This window comes from Tupaia chinensis, unplaced genomic scaffold (assembly GCF_000334495.1).
Source record: "Tupaia chinensis unplaced genomic scaffold, TupChi_1.0 Scaffold138390_1, whole genome shotgun sequence".
Classification (NCBI taxonomy): Eukaryota; Metazoa; Chordata; class Mammalia; order Scandentia; family Tupaiidae; genus Tupaia; species Tupaia belangeri.
Window position 1 is genome coordinate 514,914 of NW_006198287.1, and position 18,824 is coordinate 533,737.

Genomic DNA, 18,824 nt, shown 5'->3' on the forward strand with positions numbered 1-18,824 from the left:
CATGGTTGGTTGCTAGGGAAATGGGTGGCAGATGTCACTGCAGAGGTGAAGCAGAAGCAGGACAGTGCAAGGAAGGGGCAGACACCAGGTTAACATGGTAAGGGTGGCATGAGAGGGCAGACTTAGGGCTGCACATGGGACCCAACCTGAGTGTGATTCCCCAGCAGTGTCAGGAAGGAGTTGATCAGGTGGCATCATGCCCGGACCAGGACACACCAGGGCCAGTCTGGATGATTCTATATGGAGGAGTCCTCCTTTGAAGCCGCTGGGACCCCTTTGGTGGTCTGAACCTGGCATTCTGTAGTTGAATTGTAGAACTCATTTGGGGCATTTGGTTCCTTGGCTCAAACCCCAATTTTGTACCATGAGAGTCCAAAGCTATCCTTACGATTTCTCTAAATTCTGGATATTGTGTGTGTGTGTGTGTGTGTGTGTGTGTTGGGAGGGAGGACATGAGAGGGACACTTATGTTCTCATGGTTATTTCTGTCTTTAAGTTCCTGGATCCTCAGATATTATCTCTTTTTCATATTATACTTGTAGTGTTTTCTACCTAAACTCCACCCATAACACATACAAGAATGTCCTAGACTTGCCTGAAGGTTGGTGATGGAGAAGGAGCTGCAGTGCCTGGAGCTCAGCGAAAAGGTGACAGCTCTACCTTGGATATTCCTGCCCCAGCTGATTTTGGCCTGTGTCCATTCATGACTTCCAGCCTTTGCCAACAGGCAGGGCAACAGCCTCTCATCCTTCCTTTATTTACCTTCCTAAGAAAACAAGTCTTTTTTCATATGAAATTACTTTTTGCTATGTGTTCTCGCTAATATTCATACTCAGAGGATTTCACCTTCTACCTCAAACTCTTGTTGAGTTGTTTTTTTCAAAAAAAAGCAGTGGACATTTTATACATTGATCTAGGATTTTGTAACATTGGAACTGGAACTGGATGTCAAGCTGAGTAGGGGAGAGATGAGGAGAAGGATGGTGAAAAGAGAGTGGACTGGAATGGCCTCTTTGCAATCTCTGTCTCGTGTGTTGTGAACTCCTGAGTCTTGTCACACACCTGTGTTTTATTCCACCACCACCCCTTGTCCCAGTAGACAGTGACATCTTTGGAAGCAAGGATGCATCTGCTCCCTCATTTTATTCCTAAAGCACCTACTAAGGTGCCTTGAATTCAGTAAATGTTTACCTAACAAGTAGTTGCTCAGCATGGTGCTAGTGGCTGATTACAAAAGTTAATAATCTCTCTACCCTCCAGGAGTGTACAGTCTACCTCAGGAAGACAAAAATAACACAGGTGAGGATAAGTCTTGAACTTTGTGGTACTAAGGGATGCATTTATCAGAAATTTGGAATTGCTTGGGCATAGTTTTAAGACAAAAAGCTCTGTGAGGCTGATCCTCATGAGAAGGTTCCAGATTCATATTTGGAGACCTCCATAAGTGTGTTGGTCTCCCATGTGCCCATAACCTGGGGTTGGCTGAAGCTGGGGATGGATCATGGTGTTAAGACCCTGTTGGAGTTTCTTTCTTTCTGTCTCTCTCACTCAAGAATAAATAAACAAACAAACAAACAAACAAACAAACCCCAGAATTCGAAATTGCTTAACCATATTTATTTACATTTTTTATTGTCTATGTAGAATTTAAATAAAATTGTGACACTATCCAACTTCTCACTCATTCAGATACTTTCCTTTGCATATTAAAAATGTAACATCATGTTTTCAGGGACTTTTAAAGGGCATAAAAATTATGAATTTCATATTAATTTCAGCAAATGACAATCTAGTTTTAACAAGTAACTTTGAATTTAGTAAAATTTAAAACTCAGGTTAATTGTGCTTTCTGGCTAGTAGTCTCATAGATATTTCCATGGGGGTATTAGGATAAAATATTGTTTTGGATATGTGACACAATTCCTTGTATTTTAAAAAAATCTCTTGGGTATTTTAGGGAAATTTAATCCATCTGATTTTGATCCAAATATAATTTACTGACAATAATAGAGAAATATTTAATATCCAGAGAAATCTATTGGTGCTCTTAAAGCTTTTCTCCTGGGAAATAAGAAATCACATTTTCCAGGAGTGAATCACAAATGAACAATGTCTAATTTTTCTGCTTATTTAGCAAAGCCCGAGTTAAGTATCAAATTGGGCAGTTTCGAATCAGTTATTTTTGTTTTTAATTTTTTTGAATCTTTGAAACCATACAAAGGAAATTTTCTTTAAGCAGGTTTTCTTTTTCTTCTTATTCTGACAGTTTTATCTGCTATCCTATTTTTTCCCCCAAACAATGATTTTTGGAAGATTTAAGGTAATGAAACAATTTTGATGTCTATGGATTAATGGTGTCTGTATTCAAGATGTTTCAGACTTGTCAGAAGCTTGGAAATAGCTTTTAAGTATATTGCTTAATTTTAATTTTAAAATACTTTCTCTGAGAATTAGAGATCAGTATTTTGGGTTTAAAAGAGGGGGTTTAGGCCAAGGTACAGCCAAATATTGTACTCTCTCTCTCTCTTTCTCTCTCTTTTTTTTTTTCCCACTAGGGTATGTGTACTTGCTGGAGAGAGACAGAGAGAGGGAAAGTGAGACATCACCCCCCAATGGGGATGGCCATGCCACAGGTCCTTATTCTCCATTTTCCTCCTAAGATTTTGGACATGCACACACAACACACACACACACACACACACACACACACACACACCTGGGGTGATTTTCAAGCTTCTAGGTCTAGGACTCTACTTGCAGTTGGCCATGTGGGAGTCCAGTGTCTAATCACCATGTCATTTGCTAGCCCCCAAATTTTGTACTCTTGAAAGACATGAAATCCACTTACAAACAAATAGAAGTCTTTATATCAATATTATGTTTTGGAAGTGAATTGCAAAGAACTTGGGCAGTGTCAGATGGGCCCTTGGGTGGCCATTGGATGTTGAGAGACAGGGCCTAATGTTTCAAAGATCTTGCTGCTAGGGGATGCTGCTGGAGCAGCTTCTGACTTCTTTCTGGGATTGCCTCAATCCAGAATGTAACCTCTGGTCTCCTAAAGGTGATGAGGTTCTCAACTCTTCCTCTGAGTGGGCTTTGCATCTCTTACTTTGACAGTAGCTTTGTTCTTCAAGGTTCTTCTCCAGTGAAGTTGACTGGCCAGAAGCCTCTCCAGGGGCCTGGCTCTTGCTCCACAGACCTTTGCTGCCCTCTGCTGCCCATAGCAAATGGCAGTGAACCCTCTAGGACCAGCAGATTTATGGGATCGGAAACCCTAATGGTTGCAGTAAGTCTGCTGCTCTTTCCTTTAGTTCATTAAATATATCATAGCCAGATGAATCTACCTAAAATTTCATTTCATGTGAGAATCAGTTCACGTCTAGTGCTTAGATGCACAGACTAGACACAGACTATATGGGTTCAATCCCGGCCCTGCAACTTAACTCTCTGAACTTGGACAAATTAGTTAAACTCTCTGTACCTCGATTTCCTGAAAAGAGGGACTGATAATATTCTTATATTGTAGGGGCTATTTTTATTATGAGGATTAAGTGAAATAAACGGAGAAGTATTGGGGTAGCCGGTGACACGATGGTTAAAGTGGCTGGATCCTACATGACTGACTGTGTGGTTAGAGTCTTGAAGCAGTGGCCTGAAAAACATGCTGTGTCCACCTAAAATCCTGAGAGGAGAATAGAAGAGAAGAGATTGTGGTATGGCCATTTTCCCTGGGAAGGTGATTTCTCACTTTCTCTTTCTTTTTCTTCCTCTCTTCAGAGCATACATGTGCCCTGTAGCAAACTAAAAAAAAAAAAAAAAAAAAAAAAAGTGTTAAGTGCAATGTGTATAGAGACCAGATGGTGGTGCAGCGGTAAAATGTGACAGTCTGTGAGCTGACCAACATGAGAAGGTTCTGGATTCGTGTCCAGAGACTTCCCTGAGTACACGGGGCCCAAGTGTGCCCATGATCTGGGGCTGGCTGAAGTAGGGAGTAGATTATAGTGTTAAGACCCTGTGGTACTGTCTCTCTGTCTCTGTCTCTGTCTCTCTAATGGGGAAAGAAAGAAACAAAGTGTGTGGTACATAGCAAGTCTAAATAAATATCAGTTATTGTTGTCTTTATTTCTCCCTTTTTTTAGCATTTGCTATAGACTAGCGTTTCCCAGAGTGTGGGACTCATGACACAAGGTCATACTAGATGGTTCAAGGGTACGGCATCAGATAATACTAAAACACAATGAAAAAAAAAACCTCTGCTTTTCAACTATCTTTCAGTCTTTTGATTGTATCAAGGCAAAAGAATCTGGTACTAGAATGTTTTTAACATTTAACATTTCACCAACACTTGCTAATCTCTTTTTAATGGTGATAGGTCACAAACTTAGAGACAGCTATAGGCTTTGCAAGTTACAAAACATTACTTTTTACAAACAGTATTTTCTGTTTCTGACAGCTAATGCTAATTTTCTCTTTATAGTTAATATAAGATTTCCCTTAAAATTAGTTAAAAAAGTGAGTTTAAAGAATTTAAGTAAATAAATAAACTGTACTCTAGTTTTAAATATAGCAAAACTCATGAACATGTTACTGAAATGCCTGGTATTCAAGGAAACCCTGCAAGGGAGCCTGTGCTACAAACCCCTGTGGTCGGTCCTCAGCTGGCCTGGAACCCCTTCTGCTTTCTCCTGTGGGCCTGTTTCAGCTAGACTGACCCTTTGTCTGCTGACAAGCCCAGGACATTCCTGTTTTGTTTTTTTTTTTTTCCCTCAAAAATGCTCTACCCACTCCTCTTATCTGCTTCTTATTCATCCTCAAGTTGTCATTTCAAATCATTAGGTCGTTGGGAAAGTCATGACACGTTTTTGCATAGAAAAACACATCGTGACTTTCCCAATGACCTAATAGCGTCATCTGTAAGGCCTTTTCTGACACCTCACTCTAGGCATCTCTGTTGTTTCTGCACCTAGAAGAAAAGGACTGGGAGCTCCTTTAGGGTGGAAACAGTATCTTCTTCATCTCAGTAATCCCTGTGGTCTTACTACAGAGTTCGGATGCAGTAAACGTTGGTGTTCTATTTTACTTGTGTGTCTTTATTGAGATATCATTGGTTGACAATAACATTTACCTATTCTGAGTGTAGAGTTTGATGATTTTGAATTAATTTCTGCAGTTGTGAAATCATCACCACAGCCCAGTTTCAGCACACTTTCATTATCCCAAAAGTTCTCCCCTGCCCTGTGGCAGTCAATCTGCTCTCCTACCTAGTCACAGTTGATCTGCTTTCTGTCTCTGTAGTTATCTCATTTTAAAACATTTCAAAGAAAAGGATCATACCATATATGGTCTTTTCTGTCTGGCTTCTTTTGAGGTTCATTCATTGAATTATTCGTTCATTCATTGTGTTGCTCCCTTTTATTGGTTAGTGGCAATAGAAAACCACATTGGTGGACGTTTGGATTGTTTTTGGGTTTTGGCTATCAGGGATAATTCTTCTACGAACATTCAGGTGAGGGTCTTTCTGTGGGCATTTATTTTCACTTCTCATGGGTACACTTAGAAGTAGATATTGCTGGCTCCCATGGCAAGTGCAAGTTTTAACTTTATTTATTTATTTTAGAGAGAAATTTTCACTATAGTGCTTGTGCACTCACCAGAGAGACAGAGAGAAAGAAAGCAAGAAATCACCCCCTGGGGAGATAGCCATACTGCAATCCCTTCTCCTCCATTCTCCTCTTGGGATTTTATACATGTACACACATGTGCCTGGCATGAGTTTGAAGTTGCCAGTCTAGGACTAGAACTTCAGTCAACTACGTGGGAGTCCAGCAACATAATCATTACACTACCCACTGGCCCCACAAGTTATAACTTTTTACAAAACTTCCAAAGTGTTTATAATGTATGTTCCAACCAGCAGTGTATGTAGGTTCAATTCCTCTGTGTCCTTAACACCTGGTATTGTCTGTTTTTATCCTTATTCCCTTTCTAGTGGGTGATAGGAGAAATAAAAGATGACTTTTGGGTTGAGCAATTGAATGTTTGATGCTGCTATTTAGTGGGTAGCAGAGAGAAGAATAAACTTTTCTGAGAAAAATCAAGAATTCTGATTTTGTTCAATTTAATTTGAGATGTCTATTAGCTATTGATAATACCCAAAAGTGAAAATAACCCAAAAGTCTATTAGTTGATAAATAAACAAAATGTCATGTATCCATAGAATGGAATATTACTCAGCAATGAAAAGGAATGAAGCACTGGTATGTTCTACAACATGGATGAAACTTTGAAAAAACTTATGTTAAGGCAAAGAAATCGGACACATATTTTAGGATTCTATTATAAAAGGTCAAGAATAAGCAAATCTATAGACACATAATGTAACTTAGTTGTTGCCAGAGGCTAGACAGAGGGAAGAATGGGGAGTGATTGTTAATGGGTAGGGCCTATTAACAGGGTTGCTTTTGGAAGTGATGAAAATGTTTATTGATAATAGCTGCACAGTAACTAAATTTTTTTTAGAGGTTTTTGCCTTAGGGCATGTGTGCTTTCTGTTGAGAGAGACAAATAGTGGAAAGGAAAGTGAGAAATCACCCCCTAGCAGGGATGGCTGTGCTGCAATCCCTTTTCCTCCATTCTCCTCCTGGGATCTTGAGCATGCACACAGACACGCCGTTTGATTTTAAGCTACCGGTTCAGGACTTGAACTGTGGTCAGCCATGTGGCAGTCCAGCAACATAACCACTATGCCATCTGCTGGCTCTGCACAGCAACTAACTTTTAAAAAGACTGAAGTATTTCATTGTATATATGGGTATACATGTGTGTTTACGTGTGTATTTATGGTTGTGAAGTCATCAACACAGCCTAGTTTTACAACATTTTCATCAACCCAGAAAGTTCTCTTCTATATACATACACACAGCATATATATATTTTTTTAATCCAGTCATCCACCAAAGGACACTTAGGTTGAATCCATGTCTTGGCTGTTCTGAATAATACTGCAATGAACATGGGAGTGTAGATGTCTCTCCGCTCTAATTATTTCCCTTCTTTTGAATGTATACACAGAAATAAGATTGCTGGGTGATATGGTAGTTCTATTTTGAATTTCTTGAGGAGCCACCATACTGTTTTCCATAATGGCTGTACTAATTTATATTGTCATCCATAGTGGCAGTCTTGCCACTTGTTGTCTTTTGACTTTTTGGATAATAACCATTTTAGCAGGTGTGAAGTGAGAGTCTATAGTATTTTGACAATGTCTTTGTCTGATATTTTGTTGTTGTTATTTATTTTTTGTTTAAAAAGTTTGTTTAATGAGAGAGTCAGATACAGAGACACAGGGAGAAAGATAGAGATAGCATCCCCCAAAGGGTCCTGACACTGTGATCTACTCCCAGCTTTCAACCGGCTTGGGTTTTGGGTGTGTGCACATGCCTGGCATGCTCAGAGGGGTCCTGGGCCACAAAACCAGGACCTTTCCCATGTGCGTACAGTTGTGTTACCTTTGCACTACCACCTGGGCCCTGTCTAATTTTCTCTTTCTATTCTCTATTTCATTTATTTCCACTCTACCTATTATTATTTCTTTATTAGTTATTTAGAAGTGTTGTTACCCATATATTTGTAATTTTTTAATTTTTTTTTCTATAGTGATTTTTACTTTGATCCCATTGTGGTTGGAGAACATACCTTGTATTATGTAATCCTTTTAAATTTATTGAGGTTTGTTTTATGGCCTAAAATACCGTCTGCTGGAGAATATTCCACATGCACTTAAGAATTTTATGTTTTTAGTGGAGTGTTCTGTAGATGTCTGTTCAGACCAGTTGATTTATACTATTGGTCAAGTCTTCTGTGTCCGTGCCCATCTTCTGTCTTGTTCTATCCATATTGAAAATGGGATAGTAAAGTCTCCAACTCTAATATTATTGTTGAATTATCTTTTCCTCCATTTAATTATTTCATTTTTTGCTTCATGTATTACTTTGGGTTCTGTTGTTATATGTGTCTATGATGGTTTTATCTTCTTAATGAATTGACCTTGTTCGCATTATATAATGTCTTTCTTTGTCTCTAGAATATTATGTCTTAAGGTCTATTTTGTCTGATATTAATATAATTACTCTGGCTCTCTTTTGATTAAATGTTTATGTTTTATATATGCATACATCCTTTTATTTTTAACCTATTTGTGTCTTTAAATCTCAAGTGTGTCTCCTGTAGACAGCATATAATTGGATCATGTTTTAAAATTTTAATCCATTCTGCCACTCTGTCTTTTAATTGGAGTGTTTAATTTATTTAAGTCTAATATAAACCCTAATGAAGTAGGATTTCCATCTGCTACTTTGCATTTTTCTATACCTCTTTGTCTTTTTAAATTCTTCTGTTCTTCTATTATTGCCATCTTTTTTTCTTGAATATTTTTGAGGGTAACATTTTACTTTCTTTGTTTTTGATTTTACTCTGTTTTTTTTTCAGTTATTTTCTTAGTGGTTACCCTGGGGTATAGAGTTAAGGTCTTAACTGATAGTAATCTAATTCAGATTAATATTAACTTACTTTCAATTGTGTACACAAATTTTACTTCTATGTACCTGTGTACTATTCCTCCATTATCCTCTTATTGTTGCAAGTTACATCTTTATACATTGTGAGCATAGATTTATAACAATAGCTTTATGCCATTGTCATTTAAATCAGATAGGAAAAAAAGTTACACATCAAAAATACATTTGTACCATTTATTTTTATTTTAATGACAGAGAGCATATGCATGTGCATATGAGAGAGCGAGAGAAAGAAAGAGAGAGACTCTTGGTAGGGTCTTGCCATGTTGTGATCCCCTTTACCCAGCTCTCCAGTCCTCAGGACCTTGGTTGCCTGAACCCATGTCCAGCATGTTTTCAGACTGACCCAGGGATCTGAACTAGTGGTTGGCTATATTGCTTTCAGTCTTGCAGACACTTGCACTACCAGTGCCCGGGCCTATGTGATTATTAATATTCACTTCTATAGTTACTGTTACTTATACTTTTTGTATTTCTCTGTGAGTTTAAATTACTGTCTAGTGTACTTTTATTTCAGCCTAAAGGAAAATTTTCTACTATTTCTTGTAGAGCAGTTCTGCTAAGGATGAATTCTGATTTTGCTGATCTGGGAATGTTGTATTATCTCCTTCATTTTCAAAGAATAGTTTTTCTGATCTAGAATTCTTGGTTGACCCTATTTTTCCCTTGCAGCCCTTTGTATATGTTATCCCACTGCTTTCTGGCCTCCATGGTTCCCAGTGAGAAATCGGCTGTTAATCTTATTGAGGCTCCCTTGTATGTCAGTCCTTTCTCTCTTGCTGCTTTTAACATTCTTTTTGCCTCTGACTACCAACAGTCTGATTGTGAATTACAAATTCACTGTTATCCTGCCCACATTTTGGCATCCCTATTTGAAAGGATAGCAATGGACACTTTTGTTGGTGCTTTCATTCAACCCTCATGATATCTCTGTAGCAGTTCTCTGATATATCAACTTTGTGATTTAGTAATATGTGGTTTTGTTTTCTTAAACTATTTTATAGTTCTGCAGAGCTTCAGAGTTATATTTTTATGTGCTCCATTTCTATAACTCATTTACGTAATAGATTTGTTGAAAATCTGAATATGGAAGGCTCTGTACAAGACTGTTAGTTCTCTTAGTTAAATGACACATGGATCCTCCTGAGGATGACACATCTGGTTGGTATGGCACACATACTCAAGTAGCTCCTGTGTAGTTGGTATGAAGGTAAATTATGAGTATAAATAGACTATTGTGTGAACACAGATGAAGAAGGCACTCATTTTCAAGTTTGGCAGATGAGCAAATTGAGGATTAGGTGGATTAGAATATTTGGGACTTTGAGGTTACCTAAATTAGGGACTTCCAGATATTTCACTAAAAGATTTACAGTTTCTTCAATCATATTGTCCTTCAGAAGTTCAGCCATTCCTCAGGTAAATGTCATTAGTTTTTTTCAACTTATTACCTTAAAAGTTTTAATATTCTGGAGCTGTGGAAAGTAGCACCAGTATTCTGAAGAAGTGCCAAGATAGAGAAATGTTTTCTGATGGACTGATTCATTGACTGCTGCTTTAGAAAGTTTCCAAGGAATGTAAAAATAAGCAGAAAATGAAAATAAAGTGGAAGGAAGTTTTGTCTTATGTGCAGTTTATTTTTTTCTAGTAGTTACTCTGACTTTGCATACTATTAGTAGATTTCTGACTTATCTAAACCTTTTTTTTTTTTTTTTGGAGAGGTTTTCGCTATAGGGCGCGTGTGCTTGCCAGACAGACAGAAAGTGAGAAGTCAACTCTCAGGAGGTATGGCTATGCTGCAATCCCTTCTCCATTCACTTCTCAGGATTTGGGGCACACATGCACATGTGCCTGGCATGAGTTTCAAGCTGCCTGGTCTGGAACTTGGTCAGCCCAGTGCCACACCCACTACACCACCTACTGACTCCTACACAAACAGAATCTTAAATTGATAGTAAATCTTATATTTATATCTCTTTCCTCTCTATGGCATTTCTGAAAAAGGATTACATGACTTTTTGTCTATTTTTTTCTCCTGTTGTTTTTTTCTCTCTTATTGTTTAGATCCTGTATCTCTGCTTATTTTTTTGTCTACATGATCTGTCAAAGGAGATAATAAGGTGTTGAGATCTCCAACAATTAATGTGCTGCAGTCTAGCTCTCCTTTTAGATCTAGCAGTCTTTCCTTTACATAACTGGTTGCTCCTGAGTTGGGTGCATAGACATTTATAAGCGTTATATCTTCTTGGAGAGGTTTTTATTTATTTATTTATTTTGCTATAGGGTATATGTGCTCACCAGAAAGAGAGAGACAGAAAGTGAGAAATCATCCCCAGGGGGGATGGCCACACTTCAATCCCTTCTCCTCCATTCTGCTCTCGGGATCTTGGGCATGCACGCACACTCACCCTGCATGAGTTTAAGCCACTGGGTCTGGGACTGGAACCACGGTCGACTACATGGGAGTCCAGCAACATAGCCGTTACGCCAACTGCTGGTCCTGTGTTATATCTTCTTGATGAATTAGCCCTTTTATTACTGTATAATGCCTTTCGTTGTCTTTTCTCACAGTTTTTATCTCAAAGTCTATTTTTTCTCAGATCAGTATCGCGACTCCAGACCTTTTTTACCTTTTTCCAGCCCTTTGCTTTTAGTCTATCTATGTCTTTATCTGTGAGGTGTGTTTCTTACAGACAGTAGATAGAGGGTTTCTGTTTTTTGGGGTTTTTTGTTGTTGTTGTTGTTGGGTTTTTTTTTTTTTTTTTTTGGTGGATTTTCATTGTAATATAATTACTCTGGCTCTCTTTTGATTAAATGTTTATGTTTTATATATGCATACATCCTTTTATTTTTAACCTATTTGTGTCTTTAAATCTCAAGTGTGTCTCCTGTAGACAGCATATAATTGGATCATGTTTTAAAATTTTAATCCATTCTGCCACTCTGTCTTTTAATTGGAGTGTTTAATTTATTTAAGTCTAATATAAACCCTAATGAAGTAGGATTTCCATCTGCTACTTTGCATTTTTCTATACCTCTTTGTCTTTTTAAATTCTTCTGTTCTTCTATTATTGCCATCTTTTTTTCTTGAATATTTTTGAGGGTAACATTTTACTTTCTTTGTTTTTGATTTTACTCTGTTTTTTTTTCAGTTATTTTCTTAGTGGTTACCCTGGGGTATAGAGTTAAGGTCTTAACTGATAGTAATCTAATTCAGATTAATATTAACTTACTTTCAATTGTGTACACAAATTTTACTTCTATGTACCTGTGTACTATTCCTCCATTATCCTCTTATTGTTGCAAATTACATCTTTATACATTGTGAGCATAGATTTATAACAATAGCTTTATGCCATTGTCATTTAAATCAGATAGGAAAAAAAGTTACACATCAAAAATACATTTGTACCATTTATTTTTATTTTAATGACAGAGAGCATATGCATGTGCATATGAGAGAGCGAGAGAAAGAAAGAGAGAGACTCTTGGTAGGGTCTTGCCATGTTGTGATCCCCTTTACCCAGCTCTCCAGTCCTCAGGACCTTGGTTGCCTGAACCCATGTCCAGCATGTTTTCAGACTGACCCAGGGATCTGAACTAGTGGTTGGCTATATTGCTTTCAGTCTTGCAGACACTTGCACTACCAGTGGCTGGGCCTATGTGATTATTAATGTTCACTTCTATAGTTACTGTTACTTATACTTTTTGTATTTCTCTGTGGGTTTAAATTACTGTCTAGTGTACTTTTATTTCAGCCTAAAGGAAAATTTTCTACTATTTCTTGTAGAGCAGTTCTGCTAAGGATGAATTCTGATTTTGCTGATCTGGGAATGTTGTATTATCTCCTTCATTTTCAAAGAATAGTTTTTCTGATCTAGAATTCTTGGTTGACCCTATTTTTCCCTTGCAGCCCTTTGTATATGTTATCCCACTGCTTTCTGGCCTCCATGGTTCCCAGTGAGAAATCGGCTGTTAATCTTATTGAGGCTCCCTTGTATGTCAGTCCTTTCTCTCTTGCTGCTTTTAACATTCTTTTTGCCTCTGACTACCAACAGTCTGATTGTGAATTACAAATTCACTGTTATCCTGCCCACATTTTGGCATCCCTATTTGAAAGGATAGCAATGGACACTTTTGTTGGTGCTTTCATTCAACCCTCATGATATCTCTGTAGCAGTTCTCTGATATATCAACTTTGTGATTTAGTAATATGTGGTTTTGTTTTCTTAAACTATTTTATAGTTCTGCAGAGCTTCAGAGTTATATTTTTATGTGCTCCATTTCTATAACTCATTTACGTAATAGATTTGTTGAAAATCTGAATATGGAAGGCTCTGTACAAGACTGTTAGTTCTCTTAGTTAAATGACACATGGATCCTCCTGAGGATGACACATCTGGTTGGTATGGCACACATACTCAAGTAGCTCCTGTGTAGTTGGTATGAAGGTAAATTATGAGTATAAATAGACTATTGTGTGAACACAGATGAAGAAGGCACTCATTTTCAAGTTTGGCAGATGAGCAAATTGAGGATTAGGTGGATTAGAATATTTGGGACTTTGAGGTTACCTAAATTAGGGAGTCACTGAACTGAGGACTAGAACTCACTGTTCTGGGTTCTTCTTATGAAACTACGGTGATTTCAGAGTGTGACTATTTTCTATTTTCAAGTATCAAAGGTAACAAATGATTTCTTAAACCAGGTAGATGTGTGAAGTGCAGACTAGCTATTTTGCTTCAAAAGGCATGCAAGCTACGAATAAAAATAAATAGTGCTTAGATATGCATATTAAATTGTACTAGTATAAATGTAGTAAATGAGTGACTATGTTGAAACTTGAGGTGTCAGAATCTGAAGGTACTTACTTTTACTGAATCCACCCTATGTTTTTCCTTTCCTTTTTATTTAAATTTCTCTTTTGAAAAGAGCCCCTTATTTCCAGTAAAATTTTGAATAGCTACAGTTTATATTAGAGTCTCCTTAAAAATAAAAGTACTTGATCAGTCAAAACCATGTTCATTCCCCACAGGATAAGGCATGACTTATTTGGGAATATAGTTTTAATTTTAATCTGCATGATTCTTTTTTCTATTCTCCCATGATTCCTTGCAGCAGGACAAGGAAAAGCAAGTCTTATAAAAAGAAATGCAGTATGTGGTGCTTATTAAAGTTACATACATCTCCTCTCACGGGAGAATTTTGATTTACTGCAGGTTGTGCATATGTCGCATATGGACATTTCTAGGGAACAGATTCCTTATTGCTGAGCAGTGAATGGCTTCTAGTACTCCATTATTGCTCCGGAAACATGTTAGTAATGATTATGAAAGGTAGGATACCATGAAATCTGTAAGGTGATTTGGCAGAAGTCGATGCTGTTGGTGCCAGGATTTGGGTACCGTACCAGTTTCCTGTTTTCAAATGTATTAATTGATCCGCAAAGGACATCTTTTGGAGACAAGAATTCAGACAGACTGGCACAGCCTGGACCTCCGCCAAGACTGCTCGGAAGGTTGCCATACTGGGAGCAAAAGAGTGAGAGAGAGAAAAAGGGAGAGAGAGAGAGAGAGGCAGAGGGAGAGCTGAGGAAAGAAAAAAAAAAGCAAGACTTGGCACAGCTCAGTCAAATCAGCTTCTTTTGTCTGCTTTCTCGGCTTGAGCTTCAGGAAAGAAAACCGTCCTGGGGTACAGAAAAACTCAGAACTTTTTGGTTTTCAAACTTAGAAGGCTTTTTAAGTCTCTTGGGCTATTTGAAAGTGTTGGTACATACAATGACGTTTAGTCACCAGTATTAAGGGAAATAAAAGCCTTTTTCAAAACGAAGCTTTCACAGTGTCCATGCATTTGGGAAATACTGTATTTGATTTTTTGCATGTATGATTATACCATGAGAGACAGGATTAATATAGAAGATGGCAGGCAAATTTCTAATTAGAGAGACTATTATTTTTCTACAAAATAAAGTTTGTTCATCAATACAAACCTGCTTTCAAATCAAATCAGACATCCTTCGGAATGTGTTCAGAACGTAAGTTTTTAGATTTTATTTGATTTTATTTTTCCCATTTGTAGACATTAACTTTTCAAGGAGTCTTTCTAGGATTTTATGCAACCCAGCCAGGAAGTCAGAGTAAAAGTTGTTTTATCCATGTGCTTAATTAAGAAAACGTTTTCTTAAAGCAACAGCTTTTATTTCTGCTGCTTCATGCTGTCCTAAACTACATCCCCCAGCAATTAGTGACAACACTGAAGACCAGAAAGGCAAGCTGAAGACACCAGACTTCGCTTGAAGGGCAAACAAGAAATGTGAGCTTGGTCATTATTTTTTTTGTGTGTCTTTGCTCTGAACCATTTTTGGGAGGTGGGTGGGGAGGTGTCTATGTCTAAAAGATGTATGCGATTAGTGAATTCTCATTGTGAGAGGGAATGATGAAAGGTAATGTTTATGATGTTGGCAGAAATGGCTGGGAATGATAGAGAATAGAAATTTAAATCTTTTAGATAAGAAGTAGTAAACTGTGCTTGAAATACTTGGGGGAAAATTCCATTATTTTTAGCTGGTTACATTTTATAATGAAACAATTACTATAGCCTGGTTCTTTCAAAATGTTTTAAGTAGAAGGAAAAATCTAGAAAGTTCATCGATTTTCTTTTTAATACCACCTGATGTTTTACTTAGCTGTACACTTTACATCTTATTTATTAATAATAAATACTTACTATCAGGCCTGGTTTTAGTAGGATTGTGATAGTTCTGCTCTTAAAAATCAGCATTATTGCAGGAGAGGTTAACTGTCAGGCACGTATTTTTTGTGGACCATCCTCATTGTCTTTTTCTGAAAAAGAGAGTTTCAGTTGTAGGATTAGGTTATGACTTTCCATAATTATGTGTTTTGATTTTATTTGACATACTGGAAGAATAGTGGAAGATCATGTATCGTCACATAAGTACTAATCATTTGGGGCAGTGTAAAAGACTGCTCCAGGATCTATGCTTTTGTTTTGAGTATGTAATTATTGATTTGTTAATCCTCTGACAACAAAAAGAAAAGGTTTATAGCTTTCTATTATTGCGTGCCTTACGTGATCAATTGTTGAAGGTGGTGTTTATAAAATGATAGTGACATATCAGCAATCCTGAGAATGACATTTAATACACAAGTACGATTTTAAAATATATGAAATCGAATACAGGTGTTTAAATAGCTAAACTTAAGTATTTTCTTCAACTTGCTTCTTAATCAACATTTTGATGTTCAATAAAATGAGACCACTTAGTGTTTACGTGGGTTGCCAAAATGACAACCTTTGTTTTATAAGCTCTTTTGTACACTACCTCGCTGATACTCCTAAAATGGACGCCAAGGCATGAAAGACATGCTGATAGACACTGGAAGGAAATGTCTGCATGACCACAGCCCTCCTTTTCGAACTGATCACAGGATCATTCGTGCTTATACTAAAAAACATTATATGAAACACAAAAAAAGTTCAGTCACGAAGTTTACATTACAGCTACATTTTAATACTGACCGTCTCATTACCGATTTATATTTACTTTCATTCACTTCTTAAACGGGTAACATCATCTCTTGTCATTTAGGTTTGCTAAATACATAACTTATTTAGTTTATCTGAGGCCGTTTTTTCCTCAAAGTTAGAAGAATTATTTGCTAGTTTATTTCTTAACTTCTTTCCAGCGAACTCAGTAAGAACAAACTTATGTACAAATCATTTTATGTTCAATTATTTCCTAATAGTATAGTCAAAAGAAAATGAGTTAAAAAACAAGAACGGCTGAAAGTACTTTTAAGAAATATTAAATTTTTCGATACTGGTGAAACTAGTGTATATTAGTAGTGTATAGTAGACTTAAGATTGTTGTTAAATATCAGTGTTCTACCTAATAAAGTTTCTTACAATGCATTCTCTCTGGCCTACTTGTTACATATCTTAAAATGAAAAACATCTATTAACAAGTTCCTTGTTAACTGAGTGTAATAGACACTTTTTTTGTGCAATTTTTTTTAAAAGATATGATTAAGAAATTATGTTGATTACATTTAAAAAATAGAACATTAGGTTTAAATAATGCATGCTTCTTTACTTTTAGACCTTTTATACAACATGCATATTGACATTTCAGTTACTATTTCCATATTAGTACTGTATTAATACTTCAAATCTTATAGTGAAAAGATAGTAGTGGTTTGATAGTAAATGAGCTCTATGTCAGCACATATTCATTGTAGTTCGAATTGTATAATATTTGGAAACATAGTTACTAAGACAGAAATGGATGCCTATCATTGACTTTCATTTTGATGTATAGACCTGAACATATAAACACACAATTCCACAAACTAATGTAAACCTCTCGGGGCCCTTAGTCCAGTATTTCATAATTATTTACTCATTTATTCAACAAATGTTTATTGAGCACCCGTTAAGTATGCTAGTGTTTTATTGATGAATTATTTTGGATGGCAGAGAAGGAAGCCACATATGTAGATGGAAAAGAGAACAGATTAGTAAAAAAAAAGTCCAAAAGCCTAGGTACAAAAGAGTATTACTGTGATGAGTTTTATGTCAAAAGATTAAAGTATGTTAAATTTGTTATTGATATACATATTCTAGAGTATTATTATAAAAAAAATCAGGACAGTAGTTGTAGTCCAGAGAGCTGTCCCGCTATTTTGGTTGATGTATCTTATTGGCCAAAGAGCTTCAGTTCTTATAATAGACGCATAAAATAAGCATTTCAAATGCCGTGAGAAAAAAGTTAAATAAGGAAAATCAAGCCACAGCTCGTATGCTAGATTTTACGTTACGTCAGTGTAGGAATCAATGAACCTTCAAAGATGTAACTGTAATGTAAAAAACCAGTGGCCTGTTTATGAGGAATCTTTTTCTTTCCTTTGTGTTTTGTTAAAAAGACAGAGGGTTGGAAGTGGCCAGTTCTACATCCTTCAGCCAGCCTGGCCCTTTGAAAGTAAGTTTGCTAGGGAGTGGTATGTTTTATATGACCAAGCAGTTCACTTTCTGTGTTTTCCAGTGTTACTTCATTAAAAAAATAATTTGTTTTATGTGAGCATTTAACTTATATTAAAAAAGAAGGTATCAATATCTATTCTGAAGAGGAGATAAAAGTCATTTAATCAGGGAGACAGACTTAATGGATATTCCCAGAGGGCTTGCTCTGTGCCAGGCAAAAGAATTTCTACCCCTAAAGAAACCCTAGTTTAGCTGGGTTGGAGAGAGAGGATAAGAAAAACTGATAAATGTAGAAGTCTTTACAGTTTACCAAATACTTTCAGGTGTTGACACATTCAATCTCAGCAGCCATGCCTCGCAGAGGGACGGGCACATCAGTGGCCTCCTGATAAGTTCTCATTTAAGTAACAAACCAAGTTGTGAACCAGATTATTATTTTTCTGAGTCTTGTTGGATTAACAGAATTTCCCCCTGATGGTCAAAAAACAAAAAGCACTATTCTTGTTTCTATATTAATTCTGTGTTGCTGGTTATGGATTTAGAGGGGATGGAACATAGGGCCACATCATTTGTGACAATGTTAGAATCCCATGCAGTAGCCTTTGGAGACTATTTAAAAAGATTTGACTGGTGTGCAGGTCCTTGACCACTCATTCTTTCCCTGTCTGGCCCTCCACTGTCTTGTATCCTTCCTGTCCCACTTTCCCAAAGGACCTCATAACTGTACCTTAGGACTTGGTAGTGGAGCCTAAGCATGGAGCAGGCCAAGTGGACTGCCTAATGAGCTGAAAATATTTATGAAAGGGAGGAGGCTGAGGGGATTGAGAGAGGACGTGAAGAGCTGAGGGCACTGCTCAGTAGCCAGCTTCAGTCCTGTGAGTAGCTTTAGAGGCAAGGCCCACCGAAAGGGTGAGGTTGGATGTGGGATTTTGGGGTTAGACTGGGATAGTAGTAACAGTCAGTGTCAAGAGTGTATAAATACAGGCATGGGAGAGAGGAGGTGCATAAAAGGATGGCTAAGGTTGGTTCATGTGGAACAACATCTTTCTGGGTCTTTCTCCCAGGGGCATTTTGAGGCCCAAGAGAAGAGCAGGGCAGAATCAGGACCATTTTGTACAATTGTGCATGTGAGGATGGGAGGCACTTTCTTGCTTAAGTGCCTTGAACTGCTAGAGGAGGGTACCAAGGCCCCTTGAGTGCTAGTGGTAGGTAAGAGATGGATCCAGGCTTGGAACTGGAACAGCAGGA

The 18,824-nt window shown here is 37.2% G+C and overlaps 1 protein-coding gene and 1 long non-coding RNA gene across 2 annotated transcripts in view; both read left to right on the forward strand.

The window, feature by feature from the left end:
* MSRA (methionine sulfoxide reductase A) overlaps positions 1 to 18,824 on the forward strand; it is a 434,018-nt gene that overhangs the window by 22,975 nt on the left and 392,219 nt on the right. The window lies entirely within an intron of this gene.
* LOC114004511 (uncharacterized) overlaps positions 14,304 to 18,824 on the forward strand; it is a 162,044-nt gene continuing 157,523 nt past the window's right edge. The window contains exons 1-2 of the long non-coding RNA XR_003546640.1: positions 14,304 to 14,610; positions 14,814 to 14,888. This is a non-coding gene — a long non-coding RNA (uncharacterized LOC114004511). The remainder of the gene's footprint in view (positions 14,611 to 14,813; positions 14,889 to 18,824) is intronic.